The sequence below is a fragment of the Tamandua tetradactyla genome, chromosome 19 (assembly GCF_023851605.1).
Source record: "Tamandua tetradactyla isolate mTamTet1 chromosome 19, mTamTet1.pri, whole genome shotgun sequence".
In the NCBI taxonomy this organism is placed as follows: domain Eukaryota; kingdom Metazoa; phylum Chordata; class Mammalia; order Pilosa; family Myrmecophagidae; genus Tamandua; species Tamandua tetradactyla.
This window is the reverse complement of record NC_135345.1, coordinates 16554352-16576443: the sequence shown is the minus strand read 5'-3', so window position 1 is coordinate 16576443 and position 22092 is coordinate 16554352. Positions and strand designations below refer to the sequence as shown.

At 37.8% G+C, this 22092-nt stretch overlaps 2 long non-coding RNA genes across 2 annotated transcripts in view; one reads left to right on the top strand and one right to left on the bottom strand.

Moving 5' to 3' along the window:
* Positions 1-560: 560 nt before the first annotated feature.
* The window catches only part of LOC143663491 (uncharacterized), a 66581-nt gene continuing 45049 nt past the window's right edge, over positions 561-22092 (top strand). Inside the window, exons 1-2 of the long non-coding RNA XR_013165960.1 lie at positions 561-695; positions 9114-9358. This is a non-coding gene — a long non-coding RNA (uncharacterized LOC143663491). The remainder of the gene's footprint in view (positions 696-9113; positions 9359-22092) is intronic.
* Positions 16475-22092, bottom strand: part of LOC143663492 (uncharacterized) — a 31315-nt gene continuing 25697 nt past the window's right edge. Inside the window, exon 3 of the long non-coding RNA XR_013165963.1 lies at positions 16475-16546. This is a non-coding gene — a long non-coding RNA (uncharacterized LOC143663492). The remainder of the gene's footprint in view (positions 16547-22092) is intronic.

Genomic DNA, 22092 nt, shown 5'->3' with positions numbered 1-22092 from the left:
AAAACTGAGGTTTGAAACATGAGGTCATTTTTCCAAGGTCAGATTGATGGAAGGCAGCCAGGATTTGAGTTCAATGGTACATGGCTCCAAAAACTCTTTATCTACCACACCAACTGCCTTTCTGCTGAATCAAATATCGGCACTAGAAAGTTTATCTGGTGTGTGGCAGTTTAATTCAGGTCCTGCTTTTAAAACATATTAAGGCACATTTCTTTGTATTGATGACATATTTTCTGGAAACAAAATTCGGGTACGATTTTGTTTCCAGAAAATATGTCATCAATACAAAGAAATGACATATGATACAATTTTATGACATATGATCTGGCAGAGCAGAAGAGCTGAACTGGGAATGGACATTAAAATGCAGAATCAGTGAGACCTTTCATGATCTAATGTCAACCCATCTCTCCATAGCCTCTTTTCTGCCCCTCCACCCACTGGCCCTTATGCCAAGCTCTTTATAGCACTGCAGACGTCTACCTTGCATAAATTTATGCATGAAATGCTCTTTTTTTTCGAAAGGATGTCATCCTTTGAAGCCAGCTTAAGATATTCCTCTTCAGGGCAGACTTTCTTGACATCATTGGAAAGAGTTATTTACTTCCTATAACCTAGTAATTATATCTCTGCAATAGCTCTGATATAAAGGTATAATCTTCTGCTACCATCACCACCCAACCTACCATTAAACTGTGAGTTCTTAAAAGTTATACCTCAATCGTTTTATGCATCCATGGGGCCTGGCATATAATATGTAAATTTAGATGGCGCATGTGTATGTGTGTATATAGTTGGTTGTTCATTTTTCCAAATAGAAAGCTAAAATGATTAGGCTCTCTGTTTTGTCTATTTCTCCCACTCCAATCAAAACTTTGTATTGTGAAAACGGAAATATAGTGAACTATTCTAGAATTTTAAATAATTTCTTTCTGTGGAGGAGAGAAAGCAGTAAAGTGGAGTGATACAGAGAACAAGCTTTGGATTCAGAAACTCTTGGACTTGAATCCTATCGCTACCCATTCTACTTTCAAGACCTTGAATGATAATCTCTTTAAACCCTAATTTCTTCATTGGTAAAATGGGAATGATGAGAGCCCTTAGCTCACAGGATTAGTGTGAGGCTAAATGATATAATACACATGACGTGCCAAGCACAGTGTCTGAACAGAATAAGCCTTCCGTGCCAGCTAGGAGTGGTAGCAGAAGTAGTAAAAGAGAAATAGAAGTATTATGATTTGAACATAGCATTTTAACACTTCTCTCCCAGATAAAGAAAACATTAGGATTGCTTTCAGCTTTTCAATTATGTTAAAATACCAGAATTCAAGAATTTTCCTTAATGGGCAAAACGTATTATTCATATGTTCAGAGTAATTATTAGAAATAATCTTTGCAAGAGGCATAAACCACCATCCATCTGTAGGAGGGAGAGCAAATTCCCGAGAAATGGACGAGGATGTTTTCCTTAATCACTGCTTAGCTTGTTGCTAGATTGAATCACTCTTGGATCTTTGGATAAGCTACAGATACAGTTCTTAAGCAACAGGACCACAAATGGAACCACAGCTGGTCAGGGAGCAAGGAAGGGAAATTTGCAAAGTAGGGATCCACAAGTTTCATGGAAATGGTTGGGATGAGAGAGGGGGCTGGAATCCAGGGCTGCAGCCCCACTAATAGCTGTCTCATTTTGGGAAAGCCACTTTTTATTTTCCTCCTTCCAGACCCATATTCTTCGTTTATGGCATTGGTATAAAAATTCCTGTGTCTTGCAGCTCATAGGGTTTTACAGAGCACCACTCAAATGCAGACCATACTCTGATATTAGTGACATATCCTGGGTAACAACCCCTCCCTTAATTCCTCCCTGTCTCTGTCCTGCATCTTGTCTTGAGTGTTGCCACGTTGGCGATAGAACCAGAAAGAGAGACCGCAGATTCCTGTCCAGGGAAATATAAATTGGAAAATTTGTATCTTGTGTTTTTTTCCCCAAATCTTCTGTGCCTTTGTTTTGAAGTTTATGAAAAAGAGTTTCTAAAATATGAACATTCCAGAAACCTCAAGTCAAAAAATGAACATATCAGTGTGGATATGACTTGTACTGAAAAGTATAGTGTTAGTAAACCTCTCGTTTTCTTCATTCTAATTCTTCTCCCTCTCTTTTTTCTTCCTTTCTTTTATACTTTAACGTGAGCCTGTGTGTGTTTGTGAACCACTGCAAATCCTTCATGGAACGAGGCAAGTTAGACTTAAATAAGTATCTCCTATTCCTCACCAGAAATTTATTCAATGGGCACAGTAACACTCTTTTACAGACATAGAGAATCAAATAATTTAAATAAGCTGGTGGCCTCGCAAAGCCAGAAGGTGGCAGAGTCAGGATCCAAACACAAACCTGCACAACCTCAATCACAGGCTGGAACAGGAATGTGAGGGAGGAGCAGCCTTTGCTGCACCTCCGGGAAGGAATGCTCCCAAGACTATGCTGGACACAAAGATAAACTGAGTTCTCAAACGTTCATTCATGAGCCTGGCCTGTGCCACTTGACTCTTTTAGTTAGGAAAAGAGCAGATAGGGCTGGATACAGTGATCTGGTTCTGGTAACTTTCCAACCAGTAAAGAAATGAGTGAGTCAAGAGGACTCGAGGCTACTTGATGAGGGACGCAGGAAGTGGACAACCCTTCCACTGCCTCTCACCTGAGCCCTTTGGCTATGAATCTCAGACTTGAACTTCAAAGGTTTTGTTGATCTCACACAGCTGGGCCACACAGTTAGTTAAGGCCACCTGGGTGAGGAAGTACTGATTTATACGTTAATTGATGAGAAGTGTCGAAAAAACCTTTGTCTGTGGTTTTTATTCCTCGAATCCTCTCCCACATTTGCTAAATCCTTCTTTTAAAAAAAATCCAGGAAATGATGACTAATTTCCAGTGCTACCACCACTGTCCCCCACCCCTGGTGAAAGTGTGAGCCTATTGTGTTCACAGTAAACAAATCCGACTGCAGCTTCTTTGAGGTTTGGGCAGTTGTGAATACCAAAGGTCTTCTCTGGAATCTTAGAATTTTGCATTTCAAGGCCAACCATTGAAATGCAAGTTATTGTTTTTGGAGGGCCACTCTCAAAAGCCTTCAAACTTCCTTCTAATCATTTCCCTTCTCTTTCAAGCCTCATACTCAAAATGCTTACTTTTCCTTGAAGGAGAGGCTCTTCTCCATCCTGGAGTTAAGGTTGGGAATTAGGCGCCTGGGTGTCAGGGCTTTCTAACATGATTTGTTTACCTCTGTTGGGGCGGTATTTATGGAGGGTTCAGTTCACAGAGCTGTCAGGGCTGTCAGTGACTCTTCAGAAAAGTCTTCCCTAGTCAAGCTTCCACTCACCAAGAAGACAGACATTACATTTCCTATTTTCCCAAATGTGAGAAAATGTCATTAAATCAGCCAAATGAGAAGAAAAACAAGAACTAAGGGTTGCCACAATTGGCCACGACCACAAAGCACACTATTAGGTATAACATTTTTAAAAGGAAACATATTCATATAATATTTGAAAGTATCATTGATGCCTAATCTGAAAAGAAAGGGCAACTGCACCTCCAACTTCTGTTTTCAAGCCCATGAAAACAAAGTATTCTTGGCGGAATAAATTATTTCTCCCAAACCTAGGCATAGGCCCTTTTAAGCTTGTTGCCTCCAAACAACCTAAAGCAGAGTCTTAATAGGGTATCAGAGGGAGGTCTTAAAAAGCCATGCAAAATGTTTGGAGTGCAATTATCATTTTACTAGGGACAGGCTCCATAGATTTCATCAGCTGTATAAGGGAACTGTGGTCCTAAATATTTTACATAAAGTGACCTAATGAAGCATTGGAAAGAACTTTTGCTAGAATGAACTTGGCCTTATTGATTAGAACTGAGGAAAGGGGAGGACCGAAGTAGAGCCTCCTTTAATGTTCTGCCATCAGTTTGATTGGTCAGTCAACAAACATCCTGGCTCTGTGTAAGGCAACTGATTTGATTGTGTCTCTTTTAGGAAGCACAGTCATAAATGCAACTGTTAACCACAAATTACCCAGCTCCTTTCAAGCCTCTGGCTGCAGGATTGAGGCCATGAGACTCCAAATTCCCTGAGGAGATTGCCAAGATTGTGTGCCAGGTGATGAAGTGTCCATTAGTTGATTTGGAGAAAGTGCTTTGGAGAACTGAAGAACCCATGCGCTAAGAAGCATCATCAACTTTGTTAAACTTTCTTTGTCTATGCATGATGTGATACCCAAAATACACATCTTGCCCCCAAAATCTTCATTATCTTAAGGGGTCAATCTGAATAAGGGACTTTTCCTGTTTTCTTGAAGAGGGAGAAAGTACTTCACTGAGCTTCCTCAGTGAAGTAGTTGAGAACAGTACTTCCCCCAATTGAGCACAATGGCAGTTTTATTTGGGGGATGGTTATAACCAGTTAAATCTAGAATGTCTGGTGATAAGTTAAATCAGTGGATCCATAGGCTGAAACCCCAGTGCTTTGGGGAAGCTGGCTACCCACAGCATTATCTCCATGAGGCCCTAGAAGCCTCTAAAAGGAATAAAATTCTCAAAATTTACAATCTAGTAGGGGCAATAAGATAAAAAAGCACAGGGATAACTACAATATAAATCAGAAAATGTTCTGAGCTAGACAGCTAGACTAGAAACTCAACGAATAGGAAATGGGACCATCACAATTTCAGGGATTTCATCAGGAGAAGTTTCCAGAAGAGAGTGGCTTTGGAAAGAGTAAAAGATAAATTATAACCAGCAGTCATTGAGTGCTCCCTATAAACTCACTGAGCTAAATCATTTACATGCATCATCTCATTTAATGGACCTTGACTGATACGTAGGGTTGTGCCAGGTGGTTATGGCAGGGGATGGCCTTGCTCAAGGGGAAGAGCAAGGACAAAGTCAGAGGCTTCTGCTCAAACTCATCCCTGCTAAAGCTTGTGCTTGCCTTTCATCACTCTTTTCTTGATTCCTTTCATTATCTGAATGTGAATTTTTTGATTGTGGGTTAGTGGCTACTTATTATACTAATGTGCTGAGAGCATTACATCATTATCTCAATGTTTCCCAAAATTTCCTGGTCCTAAGAATCATCTTGGGTACAATGTTTGCTGTAGAGTAACCACATGAAGGGGGGGATGAACCACCCATCCCTTCAGAAGGGTAGCTGGAGACTTGTCTAGTTGAGGCACCTGCATAGCAAGCACATTGTTAAATTTATTTGCCTGGATGGGATCCTGGACCAAAAAGAGAACATTAGTGGGGCTGTTGGAGAGATTTAAATAAGATTTATGAATTATTTAATAGTACTATTAAATAGTACTAATGACTATTAGTCAGCGTTAATGTCCTGATTTTGGTAATTGTATTGTGGTTATGTAAGGTGTTAGTAGGTGGAAAATCTAGGTGAACAAAGCAACTCACTGTACAATTTTTGAAACTTTTTTTATGTGCCTGAAATTATTTCAAAGTGGAGAGTTAAAAATAAGAATTAATCAAAATAAAGAAAATTCATGTGGCTTTGGAGTGCCTAGGGACGAAGTAGGAGAAGGAAATTAAGACGAAGCCCCTCTCCCTTTCCTTGATTATGTCACTGCTGGAACATTTGTTGAAAAACAAATTCTCAGACCCCAGAATCTTTAAGAAAAGGGCCCGATGAGCCTCCACATGATGCTCAAATCTAACTCCCTGACAAGTGAAAAACCATTGATCCCATTGTCAGGAAGCAGTGACTGAGTCTCAGGAACTTACGTTGTCCCAGTCACGTATCTGTGAAGTGGCAAGGCTGAAATTCACTGTGTTTCTCCCTGTTCTGAGCTCCCTGGCAAAGGTTTCCTTAGGCTCCATTCTAACCTTATGTGATGTTTGTGTACTTATCTTTCCTTGAATCTCCTGGCAGGCACATTATCATTTAACTTCTCTCTATCCTACCCTTCCCATCTTCACAACATGAAACACACTGCTTAGCACAGTTAGAGGTGGCTCTGTTTATCCTGATTGGGGGGCTTCAGTTTAGTGGACATAGAGTGGTTTTTATCCCATTGGTCATCCTGAGTATGTGTCTTGGATTTATAGCCTTTCTATTTCAAGTAATGTTTCCATTGATTGTAATTTAATTTGAGACACTTAATGCAGACACAAAGGTGGAATTAAATCATCGATTTTCAAATATTAATTAAAAGTTTAGGAATGTAACTTGGTAAAGTAATTTAAAGGCAGGAGCAGGCTTCTCTTTAAAATTATTTCCAATCGCAGAGCCATTTCTGGGCTTTACCTCTTCCCGTGGTATAGAGCCTGAGCACTGATCCCGCTGTCAGTGAGAGACTGGGAAGGCAGTGTGCTTAACGCTTTGTTTAAACACCCAAAACTGAAACAACCAAGCAGGATGCTAAAACTCTGGGCCCTTGTACTCTCGGGTGTTTATGCTTTGCCTCTCCCACTCTCAGTAACAGGAGTAGGAGAGGAAAGAGAAGTTGCACGAGATGCAATAGAAGGGAGCAAGAAGACAAAGAATCCATTTTGCCACTTAAAATTGTATGTTAAAATTAACTACCATTTATTTTTCTACCAGCCAGTTCTGTGCTATCTTTTTTTCATAATATCCCAGAATATATTCGCAGGCATTGTTTTTGTTATACATCTCCAGAATATTAAAATGATAAAAGCATGGGATTTAGAGGTAGGCAGACTGGTTTAAATCTAAGCTTCATCACTTACTAGTGATGGGATTGGGGCAAGTCACATAATACCTCCTGTCTCAGTTTCCCCATGGGTGAATAATGTCCACACCCTCACCCCAGTGTTGTGATCATATTTAATTAAGGTGATAGATGCAAACTCTCCTGGCAGCATGGATGTGAATCCAATGAGAGTCACCCACAACTAAAAGACACAATCTACAGCAAATCTCCCTTCCATGTCCCATAGTCCTTCTCCTCCCTTTCAGCACCCATTATGATCCCCTTGTTCCCTCGCTCCGTTTTTCTCAGTGGCCAAGGACATACTCCCATATCTTTTGCCCCATGATGTCAAAACTTACTAGCCCTGCGCTCCTTCCCTTAGGCTGTTCTCTATTCACCCCTAGCTCTGAATGAGTCCTCCCGTGTTCATGGTTAACAATAACAATGGGTCTTCCCTTTGTAGTTAGAATGTGACTGCCCAAAGTCATGCAATACTGTAGCAATAAAGCAGGGGTTGGACCCCAACACCTCTCATTTCTAAAGCCAGACTGTTGTGTTGTGTTTCTTTTTTTTTGCCTTATATTTTATCAGGACTACAGTGCCTGAACCCCTTGACCTTATTTATAACTTTGCATATGCTTTGAGTTTGAGTTTCAGCTTAGAAACTTTGGGGATTGCTGATCTCTTACATTTTGGGGGCCACCATTTGTTATTTTGTTCTATTTTGTTTTTCCTTAAACCAAATGCTTTGAAAGGAATGGCATGCAAGCAATAGCCTGGACCTCATACCTTTACATTTAATTTGCTTTTAGCTGTGCTTTGAGGAATTGGATAAAATGCCAATTCTTGCACTCCAATGCAACATATTGTGATAGATGCTTCTTCTGAGATCCCATATGCTTCATATTGCCATAGAAAAAGCACTGGCATTGCAAGATTTTTTTTACTGTAAATTTCCCCAGAGATTGAATTGAATTTTTGTTGGTTGCTTTTACAGCAGCATTGTCTCATCGAGAGAGAGAGAGAGAGAGAGAGAGAGAGAGAGAGAGAGAGAGAGAGGGAGGCAGAAGCAGAGACAGAGACAGAGACAGAGATTAGCAAATGGAAGGGGTTTTAATGCACACTTGCTTTAAAAGAACAACATGGAGGACATGGCCCCAGAGTTCTGAAGTGTTCCTGGTCCTGATTCTATGAACTAATATATTAAGGGACTAGTTCTTTTGTAATAATGGAAAAAGCAGTGAATTTAGGAGAAAAAAAAGCCACAATTCCTGAGTAGGTCACACACCAGTTCTGATTCTGAAGTAAGCATATCCATTAGGTGTTCCTTAAATGATGTAGTGACTTAAACACATATTTTCTTATTTCTCACATTTTGGTCTGGGCTGATCCTGCTAGTGTTGGATGCCCAAGGTAGCCTCATTCATGTGTCTCGTATGACACATGAATGGTTAACTGGGTGACAGGGGTGACTTGGCCACATGCCTCTAGGATCCAGTAGGCTAGCCCCAAATTGCCCATGGTGGTCACAGGAGGACTTTCAAAGCCTCTGCTTTTGATATCTGCTAATGCCCTACTAGGCCAATGCAAATAAGCTTGGATTCAAAGAGTAGAGAAATAGACTGTCCTCTTGATGACAGGTGTTGCAGAGTCACATTGCAAAGGATGAGATATGCAGGATTGGAAAAATGTGTAGCCATTTCCACAGTCTGCTACAGGAAGTAAATTACTCTCTCTGAACCTGAATTCCTCAAATTTAAAATGGGGTTTACCATTATACCTAACAGTTCAAATTTACCATGCCAAATACAGACTCTCGACCCAGTGTCTCACCCAATCTGCTTCTTCCCCACTTTCCCATCTCCTATTAGTGAGAGCAGGAACCTGGCAGTCATCCTTCATTCCTCCTATTCCTTATTCCTTGGACCCTTCACATCTAATGCAACAGCAAGAAAGATATGCGGATCCTAACTCTATAAAGGATCTTGAGCCTCTCCAATTCTCTTCCTGCTACTGTCCTTGCCCCATCTGAAAGAATAATCTTTAAAAAAATGTAAACCAGATCATCCCATTCTGGGTCTAATTGTGATGTTTTGATTTATTTATAGTTCAGCATTCCATATGGATTTGACTGCAGACCTCAGTAGTACCTGGCATTTGTTCATTCTTTCATTCATTTATTCACCTACCAAACACTATCGACAATTGCCAGTTCCGTGACAGAGAAATAGATGAAATGTGCTTCCTGCTCTCAAAAATCTCATGGTTTAGTAGAGGCAGAAAACAAGTTGTGGTAGATTGAATTATGGACTCCAAATTAGGCATCAAATTAATCTTAATCTGTATTACTGTGGGTACAAACCAACTTTAAATGGGACCTTTTTGTGATGTTATAGGTAGTTAAGATGTGGCCTAACTGAATGAATGCGGATTTTAATCTGGTTATAATGGAAACTTTATAAAGAGGACCAGGATGTCACAGAAGCAAGAAAGACGACATTGTCATGTGGCAGAAAGCAGTTATAAAATCTAAGGAACTCCAAGGATTACTAACAAGCCTTCATTAGAACACCACAATCATTGAGGAGGAAGAAAGCCTTGCTGACATCTTGATTTTTGGACCTCTTCTAGCCTCAAAACTGTAAGTCAATAAATTCTCATTGTTTAAGCAAATTCATATATGCTAGCAACTCAGGCAGACTAAGATACAAGTAAAACAAGAGAAGCTACTGTGTAAAACCAAGGTGGATGGGAGAACCAATCAGAGCTTGCTGGGGTTGGGGCAGAAATAAAGGAAGTCTTCCTCAAGGAGGAAAGTGTGTGGCAGAGCCTGTATTATCTTTAAGCATAAATATCTTTAAGGTGTCCTATTCTATTGGTACAAATTGCAATGAGTATCTTCTTTGGCTAGACGAATTGCAAACAGCTGTCCTTCTTGGAAGTAACCCAGCCATCTGCCAACGTCTGTGTCTCCATGTCTCGGGTACTAGAGTGAGAGCTGAGTGTCACCCCCTCTCGCCCTCATGGCCATAACTATCTGGTGATACAGGGATTTCTCAAAGACGAAGATGCATTTTACAAGGCACAGAGAATTTTGTTTGTTGGTTGGTTGGTGAGAATAGTGGAAATTATACTCTATGTATGACTTAGATGGAAAGTTGAGGATCATTTGGAGCCCATATGAATTAGTCCAAATGTGGAATATCAGACAAACCTCCCTTCCCCCAACAGTCTGCCTGAAAATTTAAGCATAACATGTTTCACCTGATTAGCACATTGGGAGCTATTAGGGCAAAGAACAGCAATCAGCTGCTTTCCAAATAGCTGGAAACCAGGAAAGAGTTTTGCTATTCTTGAGTGAATATATAAAATCAACTCGTAACCTATCTGAGCAGAAATGCAATGCCTTAAAAGAAAAGGATTATCTCGTAGTCTTGAACAGATTTACCATGGAAGGTTCAGGCCTTTATCTGAAATCCTTGGGGCCAGGTGAATTTCAGAATTCAGGATGTTTAAGTTTTGTTTATTTAGTTTTTTAGGGAAACTGTAGGTTTATAGAACGATCATGCATAAAACATAGAGTTCCCGTGTACCACCCTATTATTAACCCCTTGCATTAGTGCGGTTCATTTGTTAAGAATTCATGACAGAACATTTTTTTAATTGCAATACTAACTATAGTCTATCATTTACAACAGGTTTCACTGTGTTGTATAATCCTTTTTTATATAAATTATTCTAGTAACATATGTACAACCTAAAATTTACCCTTTTAACCACATCTGAGTATATAATTCAGAGCTTAATTAGATTCACAATGTTGTACTACCATCATCACCATCCATTACCTAAACTTTTCCATCAACCCAAATAGAACTCTGTACAATTTAAGCATTAACACACTATTCCCTACCCCCAGCCTAGCCCTTGGTAACCTATATTCTAGTTTCTGACTCTGTGAATTTGCTTACCTTAATTATTTCCTATCAGTGAGATCATGCAATATTTATGTCTGGCTTATTTCACTCAACATGTTATTTTCAAGGCAAGACAATGTTTAGGTTTTAGATAGGTGTCTTAGTTTGCCAGGGCTGCTGTGAAAAATACCACACAGTTTGGTTTAAACAATAGGAATTTATTGACTCACAATTTGGATGCTAGAAGTTTAATGTTAAGGTATTGGCAACATCATGTTTCCTCCAAAGTCTATAGTGTGGCTCAGTCTCTTCTTCCATTGCATGGCGACATGTCTCTATAGAGCTCCACCTCTGGTTTCTACTCACTCTGCTTTTATGACCTCAGGCATATTGAATTAAGGCCCACCATCACTAAATTTGGCCTCATACAAATAGGATCTTTGAAGGGACTTAATGATGTCATACCCCCAGGTCTGGGGGTTAGGACTTGAACATGTCTTTGTGGGAGACATAATTCAATCTATCACAACAAGTAATATGGTACCTAAACTGGATGTTAACAACACTTCCTGTAGGATCTGGGGTAACACCTATCATCAAACACACTGATATTTCTACAGGCAAATGTAAAAGTACCTACTGGGATGAATAAAGAGTACAATTGACCAGTGTCTGTTCAGATGAATTTGTCAGTCAATGGGTTTTTGAAACAAATATATGAAAAAATTTTGATTGTCAAAAACATCTGGATTTTGGATTTGCAGATCCTACAATTCAAGCCCATGTTATCATGTTGAAACACTATACCTGTTGGAATGAAGATTAGCTTCACAGAAGTTAAAAAAAAAAAAAAAGAGTTCCTATCTTCATCTTCATCTTCCTGATGCTAAGGCTGGGCAGGATGGTGACCTTAGCTGGTGACTTAGCATGATGGCCATTTAAGAGTGAATAAACCATGGTCCCAGTCCAGCAGCCCACAGCCCATCAGGGAAGACTGACAAAGAAATTGGCAATTATAATTCAGGCTGAGCATTACCATGGTGCTAAGAATTGACAATCAACAGATGGCAGACACTTAAATCGGTCCAAAAAGAGTCAGAGAAAGCTTTCCAGAAAAATGACATTGATATTTAAAAGATAAGTAGCAGTAAAAAAGGGGGCAGGTGAGAAGACAGAGCAGTGTCATGAACTGGACATGCAAAAGATGGCCCACTGTGTATAGAGTGACCCCTCATTTTATTTCTTTTTTTGTAAGAATAAAATTAACTTTACTTATTTTTAATCTAGTAATTGGTACCCAGGCCTTCAATTAATCCCTGTGTGAGACAGGCAGTGTTCTCTACTCTCACTAACACATGGAGAGTTATCTTGATGGCAGATGTATGTTTCCAGAGTCTGGAGAATTTGACAAAACCCTCATTTATTTGTTTGGTTTTAGCATACTGTGATACAATGAGGGTTTCCTGTACTCAGTTGTATTATGACTGTTTTAAGTAGTTTTGAATAAACTAACCCTTACGAAATGGACAAGCCACTTGGAAAGATCCCTGTAAAGAAAGCAGCGATGTATTCAATACCATTAAAACAAACCAAAACTCAAGGCAGAGCAATTTTTCTTCCTTTTTAAAATAATTCCAATCTAATCAGCTCTGATAAGAGTTGGGGAGGGCCTGGGGCATTGTGATTGTTAAGATAATTTGAAAAATAAACTTTCATCAATTATTGTTGATAATTCTGAACAGATTATACTTAAACTATTAGCTAACCAATAGTATGAAACATCGTATAGAAGAAAATATTATAGAATATTGTTGACTGAAATTTTATCTTATTTTTACATTATTTTGATTGTCGTATCATTCACATATGATAAATCACACAGATCTTAATTTCAATTAGGTTTAATGATTGTACACAACCATGTAATAACTATCCAGAACTAATATATTTTTTTCAACTCAGAATATTTCCTTACTCTCTTCAAGTCAATCTCACCACCTTTTCTGACTTCTACCACCACAGATTAACTTTGTCGTTTTTTGTACTTTATATAAATATAATCACATAGTATATCCTTTTTGTACATGTGCATGAGTCTTTTCATGCAACATAATATCTGTAAAAATTAATCTGTTATTTATATTCGTTTTTCTTTCTTATTTCTGAATAGTTTTTCACTGGATAAATATACCAGAAATGTAAAATTCATTATTCTATTGATGAATATTTGGGTTGTTTCTAGTTTGGGGACATTTGGGTTTCATTATAGTTGCTGTATATCCTTGCCAACATTTGATGTTGTGGTGGTATTTAATTTTAGTCATTCTAGTGTAATGGTATTTCACTATAATTTTGATTTCAATTGATCTCCTCACTAATATCAGTTGAGCATTTTTTCATGGGCTTATTGGTCATTCCTATATTGTTTTTTTTTTGGTGAAATATTTGTTCAAGTCTTTTGCCTGTTTTTTACTATTATTTCATCTTCATTATTGAGTTTATATATTCTGAATTAGACTCCTTTTTCATATTTAAGTTTGGCAAGTACTTTTCCCCTTTCTGTATCTTGACTTTTCTTAATGATAACTTCTGATGAATAGAAGATTTTAAAATAATTTCTCTCTTCTTTGTTCTTTGTCAGTCTTGTGGGAGTTCTGGTGATTTTATTGATATTTTCAGAGAACCATTTCTTTGTTCGATTAATTTTCTCTATCATTTCTCTTAATACCATTGCTTTTTGCTCTTATCTTTATTATCCTCTTTCTTCTAAATCCTTTTGGGTTTATTTTGTTCTTCCTTTTCTAGGTTTCTGAAATAAAACTTAGATTATTGATTTGAGACTTTTTAGTGCTACAAATTTTCCTCTCAGGACCACTTTCCCTGTGTCTCCCAAATTTTGAAGTGTTATATTTTCACTTTCATTCGGTTCTTTATATTTTTCATTTCCATTGAGGCTTTCTTTTTTAACCCATGGATTATTTAGAAGGTATGTTTTCTAGTTTCCAAGTGCTTGAAGATTTTCCTGTTTTCTTTCTATTGTTGATTTCTCATTTGACTAACTTTTAGTCAGAGAAAAATGATCTGTGTTGTTTCACTTCATTTAAACTTGCTGAGTTTTGTTTTATGGCCTATCTTATTATATATTTTGTGGGCACTTAAAAGAAGGAATGTTCTGTTGGGCAGGGTGTTCTATAAATGTTGATTAGATCCCATTGTTTGATAGTGCTATTGAGTTAATCTATATCCTTGCTGATTTTTTGTCTAAATGTTCTATCAGTGGTTGAGAGATGGGGTTGAAGTCTTCAACTGTAATTGTGGATTTATGTATCTTTACTTTCATTTCTGTTATGCTTTACATATTTTGCAGCTCTTTTGTTTGACTCATATACATTTAAGATTACTTTGTCTTCTTGGTATATTGACCCTTTTATCATTACATAATGTTCCTTTCTGTCTCTGGTCATTTCTTTACTCTGAAGTCTCATTTATGTGATACTAATATAGTCAGTCCTGCTTGGCTATGACTAATGTTTGCACGGCAGACATTTTTCATTCTTTTACTTTACACTTGCCTGTATGGTTTTATTTGAAGTAAATTTCTTATGAATAGCATGTAGTTGAGTCATGGTTTTAATCCACTCATGTAATATCTGTCTCTCAATTGGCATATTTGGAGCTATGGCCTTTAATGTAATTATTGATATATTAGGGTTTAAGTCTGCCATTGAAATTTTTGTTTTCTGTTTCTTTTCTCCTACTCTCTTATGTTTCTCTGTTTCCTTTTCCCTGCCTTCTTGTGGGTTATCTGAACAATTTTTAGAATTTTATTTTGATGTATCTATAATATTTTGAGTGTATCTCTTCATACACCTTTTTTAATGGTTGCTCTAGGTACTATATTATATATATACCTGGCTTATAACAGTCTACTGGTGTCATCATATTATCAGTTTGAATGAAGAATAGGAACCTTAGTTTTCTGTAAATTCCTTTACCCTCCCAACTTATAATAAAATTGTCTTAAATATTTCTTCAATATACTTAGAACCATTCGTACTCTTGTAAGCAGTGGAACTCCAGAGGCCACTGGCCAACACAAGCCCAGGATAAGACAGGCCAAGAAAAGAAAAGAAGGACCATATGTATTGTGTTTGCCCTGGGCTAACATTCCTAATAGGAGGGCTAAATTCTGAAAGAGAGCACCAGCCAACGCAATGCCAATTTTTAGAGAAGATGAAAGGTGTTTTTTGTTTATTTGTTTGTTTTGCTTAGGTTTGCTTATTTTTGTTAGTTCCTAATGCTCAAGAATATTGTTGTTATTTTACTAGTTGGATACAAATCCAAGAAACAGACATATCAGGGAATAAATCCCAGAATTAACATTTCAAAATATTAAAATATGTAATGTGCAACAAAAGATTACAAGATAAACAAAGAAGCAGGAAATGGTGGCCCATCCAAAGGAAGAAGATAAAAATCCAGAAAGTATCAATGAAGAAGACAAGTCTGAGGACATACTGGACAAAGATTTGAAAACATGATCTTCAATATACTAAAGGAGATGAAGGAAAATACAGAGAAAGAACTGAAGGATATGAAAACAATAATGAATTAACAATATGAGAATTTCAGTAAGAGACAGGGATTTTAAAAAAGAACCAAACAGAACTACTAGAGTTGAAACACCAAGTAACTGAAATGAGAAGCATACAGGAGGATTTCATCAGCAGATTGGAACTGGCAGTAGAAAAAAATCAGTGAATTTGAAGACAAGACAATCAAAATGAGGCAGGTTAAGGAGATGGAAAAAATAAGAGTTATAAAAAGTGAAAATAGCCTAGGAGACCTGTGGGACAACATCAAACATACCAATACACATAGTATGGGAATCCTAAAAGGAGAAGAAAGAGAAAAAGGGGCAGAAGAAGCATTCAAACAGATAATGACACAAAACTTCCTAAATTTAGCAAAAGATATGAATATGCACATCCAAGAAGCCCAGAGAATACCAAAAAGGACAAAGTGGAAGAGAAATAAAACTTGTCAAAACTGATTCAATAATCAAATACAAAGGACAAGGAAGGATTCTGAAAGTTGTAAGAGAAAAGAAATGCGTTATGTACAAGGGAGTCTCAATTAGGTAAAGTGATATCCTATCATGAGAAACTGTGGAGGAAATAAAGCAGTGGGTTGAAATACTTATAATGATGAGAGGAAATAATTGCTAACCAAGAATTTTATATCTGGTGAGGTTTTTTTTTTTTCAAATGAGGAAGAGATTAAGACATTCCCAATTAAACAAAAGCTAAAGGAGTTCATCAATTATAGACACATACCACAAGCAATGCTAAAGGGAGTTCTTCAGACTGAAAGGAAAGGACACTAGACAGTGGATCAAAGCAGCATAAAGAAGTAAACACCCTAGGTAAAGGAAACCATATTGGTAATTATAAATGCCTGTAGTATTATATTGTAATTTTTGATATATAACTCCACTTCTTACTTCCTGCAGGTGCTAAAATATAAATGGATAAAAAGAAATAGTAACTCTATAGTCTTGGACATATAATATTCAAAGATATAATTTGTAACAATTAGAAAAAATGCTGAGGGGAAGCAAGGAAATAAAGTTAGCAATCAGTAACAGAGGGAAAACTGGAAAATTCACAGATGTGAAAATTAAACAGCATATTATTAAACAATCAATGGGTTAAAGAGAAAATAATGAAGGAAATTAGGAAATATCTTGACATGATGAAAATGAAAATACAACATACCTAAACTTATGGGATACAGCAAAGGCAGTGCTCAAAGAGAAATACAAAGTTTTAAAGGCTTACCTTAAAAAGGGTACTTCACATCAGAGCCATAACTAAAAACTGGAGGAACAACAAACAGAAGAGCAAACAAACCTAAAAGCAAGTAGAAAAAGGAAATAACAAAAATTAGAGAGAAGATGAATAATACAGAGAATAAAAAATCAAAAAGAACATGATACTATATACAAAAATCTCACAACAAATTCCTAGAGTTAAAAAAATGAATTCAGCAACATGTCAGACTATATGTCTGTTTTTGTTTGTTAATGTTGCCAGAATCTAAAATACCAGAAATGGAATGGCTTTTAAAAAAAGAATGTATTAAGTTACAAGTTTACAGTTCTAAGCCCATAAAAATGTTCAAACTAAGGCATCCAAGGATAAATACCTTGAAGACTCAAGAAAGGCTGATGAGTCAGAACACCTCTGTAGCTGGCATCTGCTGGTACTTTGTCTTCTGGTTTCAAGCAGCTTCCCCAGGGGCATTTTCTTTCTGCATCTCCAAATATCTGGGTCTTGTTTTGGCTGAACTTTCTCCAAAATATTTCTCCTTTTAAAGGATTCCGGTGAACTAATCAAGGTCCACCTTTAGTAGAATCATATCTCTATCTAATCAAAAGGTCACACCCGCAACTGGGTGTGTCACATCTCCATGGAAACACTCCAATTAAAGTTTACCAACTAAACAATAGGTCTGGCCCTACAAACTGAATTAGGATTCAAATATGGCTTTTCTGGGGGTACATAATAGTTTCAAACCAGCACAATGGCAAATATGCCAAATCAGTAGTATTTTTGTACACTAAAATGAATATAAATATAAATATAAATATAAATATAAATATTTCATTTATATTAGCAAGTAAAAGAATCAAATATCTAGGAATAAGCCTAACCAAAGATGTACAAGATTTTACACAGAAACTGCAAAATGTTGTTAGAAGAAATCAAAGAAAACCAAAATAAGTGGAGGGACATTCCATGTTCATGAAGTGAAAGACTATTTTTTAACATGTCAATTCCACCTAAAGCTCTTACAAATTGATTGCAATCTGTATCAAAATTCCAGCAACCTTCTTTGCAGAAAAGAAAAAGCCAATCATCAAATTTATTTAGAAGGGTGAGAGAACCTGAATAGTCAAAGTCACCTTGACAAAGAAGAACAAAGCTAGAAGATTCACATTTACTGATCTTGGAACTTATTACAAAGTCATAGTAATCAAAACAACATGGTACAGGGCACAAGTACAGACCTATAGACCAATGGAATTGAATTGAGAGTTCAGAAATCAAACCTCACAATTATGGCTAACTGATTTTTGACAAGAGGTCAAGACTGCTCAATTGGAAATGAATAGCCTCTTAAACAAATTGTGCTGGAAAAACTAAATCTCCATTTGCAAAAGAAGGAAGGTGGACCCCCTCCCTGACACAATGTAAAAAATCAACTCAAAATGGATCAGAGACCTAAATATAAGTATCAGAATTATAGAGTTTCTAGAAGAAAACAGAGGGAAGCATTTTCAGGACGTTGTGTTAGGCAATTGTTTCTTAGACTTTACATGAAAAGCGCAAGCAAGAAAATGGAAAAAAAGAGATAAAGGGAATCTTATCAAAATTAAAACCTTTTCAGCCTGAAAGGCCTTCCTCATGAAAGTAAAATGATGGCTTACACAATCAGAGGAAATGTGTGCAAACCACATATCTGATAAGGGCTTAATATCCAGAATATGTAAAGAAATATTAAAGATCAACAGTAAAAAGCAAATAACTCAATTTAAAAATTGGCAAAAGAATTGAATTAATATTTCTCCAAAGAGGGTATACAAATGGATTAAAAGCTCATGAAAAGATGCTCAACATCATTAGCTATAAGAGAAATGCAAATAAAAACCACAATGAGATACTAAACTCTAGAATGGCTCCTATTAAAAAAAATACAGAAAATTGAAAGTGTTGGAGAGGATGTGGAGGAATAGGGACACTTTATTCATTGCTGGTGGGAACGTAAAATGTCCAGCAACTGTGGAAGACAGTTTGGCAGTTCCTCAGAAAGTTATACATGACATATCAATCCCATTTCTAGGATTTAATCCAAATAATTGAAGGCAAACACTTAAACAGATATTTGCACACTGATATTCACAGTGGCACTATTCACAATTGACAAAGGATGGAAACAACCCAAGTGTCCACTAACTGATGAATGGATAAACAAAATGTGGTATGTACACACAATGGAATATTATTCAGTTATAAATAGGAATGAAGTTCTGATAAACATGACAACATGGATGAACCTTGAAGACATAATATCGAGTGAAATAAGCCAGACACAAAAAATCAAATATTGTATGATTTCTCTGATATAAAGCAATTAGACTGGCTTCTGGGAAGATGATGGAATAGGATAGGATGAGTTCATGCATGCTTTGTGGAATAATGAAAAAAGTGACAGAAAAATAACTGGGACTATAGTTCTAGGTTGTGAGTAACCAGAGAGGGTCTTCTACAGTTTATAGGGAGGTCCTAGATGAAGAAGTGGAGGGACTGGGACAGAGATATTGAGGTGAGTGTGCTCAGTCATGATCCCATCAGGGACAAGTGGTAGCATGTAGGAAAATGCAGGACCCAAAGGAGTGGATGGCCCCTACATTCCAGCCTACCACTGCAGCTAGCTTGGGAGATCTTTCCTCTCAGCTCTGCAACTGGGAGCTCCTGTGGGGAATGCAGAAGCCAGCAGATTTGCTTTCCCTATGCACAGAGTCCATTTAACCATTTGCTTTCTCTGGACCCCTGAGACAGGCTGCTGTGGACACCAGGGTTTGTGGCAGAGATCTCTCCATCTGGGAGGAGGGGGAGAAATAGAGTGGAGGTGGCCTGATAAGTAGCCAGTAAAAGAGACTCATTAGGTCCTGATACTGTTCCCCTTTCCTCACTGAGGCCCAGAGACCTCAGGTGTGCATGGACAGAGAGCCAGGGAGAGACATATGCTGAGCCATGAACCATGAACTTAGACATGAGCTATGTGTGAGCCACAATCCATGAGCTGCATGCCTAGCCATGAGCTATGAGCTACACACTGAGTCAGAACCTGTGCTGAGCTGTGAGTCTCCAGGTATTTCTGGGTTGACTGTGGGCACAGGTAGCTGAATTACCCAGTCCCATAGTCCAAGGTAATTCCAAGAAGGAGCCTACAGGCCACAAGATCCATCAGGCTCACAGTGGAATCTCTGCCAAAGTTCACACTGCCCACATCCCAGCTCTGGGGTTGGTGGCTCGCAGCATGCACTGAGACCAGCAGCCATGGCTGGAGTTGCACTGGGTCTCCATCCAGCCCAGCTGGCTGCTACAGTAAGGGAAAGGTGAGACTGAAGGGAACAGGTGGCCCAAGAACACTGCCTGCTGTGAAGAAACAAATGTGCTGTCTGGCAAATTGCTTATCTGCTTAGCTTTTAACAGTTCCTCAAGGAGAGTTGCATACCATGCATGGGATCCAGGCCTTAGTTTTGGTGGGGAATTACTGACAAACTAAGTGTGAAAAGAGACATTAAATACAAACTCAAGCCAATACAAAACCTTAGATGAGTGAAGGAAATCAACTTTCAAAATAGCCTTATCAAGATAGTCAAATGCCTTGAAGACAACAGAAAATCACAAAGCACATGAAAATACAGGCAGATAAAGCCCAGTCAAATCACCAAATAAAAACACCAGAGGAGACACAGATTTTGGAACAACTAATCAAAGATGTTTATACAATCCTCTTAAGTAAATTCATTTCTAAGTAATGACAGAAAAGATATCAAGAAAACACTAAAAAGAACTTAAAGAAGAATTTGAAAGAATAAATAGAAAAACAACAGATCTGACAGAGATGAAAGATACTGTAAATCAAATTTAAAAGATACTAGGGCAGGCAACCATGGCTTGGTGGTGGCAGAGTTCTCACCTGTCATGCTGGAGACCTGGGTTTGGTTCCTGGTGCCTGACCATGGGGGAAAAAAAAGATACTAGAGACACCCAACAGCAGATTTGAAGAGGTAGAAGAAGGAATACATGAACTAGATGACAGGGCAATTGAATTTGAGCACAAAATAGATCAAATGGCAAGAAAGATGGAAATATTGGAACTGGATCTCAGGGAAACAAAGGAAGCATGCAAATACAAGAATCATTAGTGTCCCGCAAGGAGAAGAGAAGAGTAAAGGGCTATAAAGATTAGTTGAAGAGAAATGGATGAAACCTTCCCAACTCTTATAAAAGAAATTGTGCTGGTTTGAAACTATTATGTACCCAGAAAAGCCATTTTCTTTGCCTAATCCAGTCTTGTGGACCTATTGTTGGGTGGAATTTTTCTGATTAAATTGTTTCCGTGGAGATGTAACCCCACCCAGTTATGGGTGGGATCTCTTGATTAGATGATTTCAATGGAGATGTGTTTCCACCCATTCAATGTAGGTCTTTTCTATTTTTCCAAGAAAGAAAGAGCTTGTTATTAGGAGCATAGTAGGAAAGCAGCTGACCTAGCTGGTCCAAACTCTGTCTCCTTGAACTGCATAATTCTGCTAGCTTTTTTTTTTTTTTTTTAGCTTTTTTATTGTATAGTATAACATACATACAAAGCAAAGAAATAAAAAATAAAAACAATGGTTTTCAAAGCACTCTTCAACAAGGAGTTACAGGACAGATCCCAGAGTTTGTCATGGGCTACTATATGATCCATTTACTAGAGTCCGTTAAGAGGGAATCATTTTGGGAAAAGTTCGGAGCTGACACAAACAGAGACATTTGGAGATGCAGAAAGAAAATGTCCTCAGGGAAGTTGCTTGAGATCAGAAGCCAAAGGACCAGCAGACACCAATTACATGCCTTCTGAATTGACAGAGGGGTTCCAGTCACCATCAGACTTTCTTGCTGTGACCTATAGTTAACAGGAAGACATCAACAAGACCACAGCAATACCAGGGGGAGGGTATTGGAATACCCCCCAATAATTGGGGGAGGGAAGGACAAGAGTTAAGGGGAGGTTTAGATTTGCTATTTGGTGAGGTTGTGTTTGTCTGTTATTTTTGTCTTTGGAGCAATGAAAATTGTTCAAAATTGAGAGTGTTGGATGATTGTGTAACTAATTGAGGATACTTTTTATTTTGGACATTATCCATGATGCCTAATAGATGGAGGTGGCTGGAGGGTACATTGACTGAGAAGCAGAAGGGTGAGCTGTGGTGTATACATATAATGGAATGTTGCATGGCTACAGAAAAAAAAAAAAGCCATGAGGCATGCAGCAAAGTGAATGAAACATGGGGACATTATGTTCTGGGGAAAAAAAGCCAGAAATAAAACAACGAATATTGTATGGTCACTTTTAGAAAATACTTAAAAGAAAATTGGAGCCTAGATTGTAAAGTTATATAGCAGTCACATTTAGTCTGGAGCTGTAAGTGTTATTTCTAAATTCTAAGATGCTGTGCTATATGTATATAAACTGGTATTTCCCTGGAACTTTGGATATCTGTGTGACATGTAAGACTCAGAGTTGGAGTTCTGCAGCTCTGAAAGTCAGCATTACTACATATGACAACTATTAAAGAAAATGAAAAAGTGATCAGGCTTCAATCAGAGATGAGAATGAA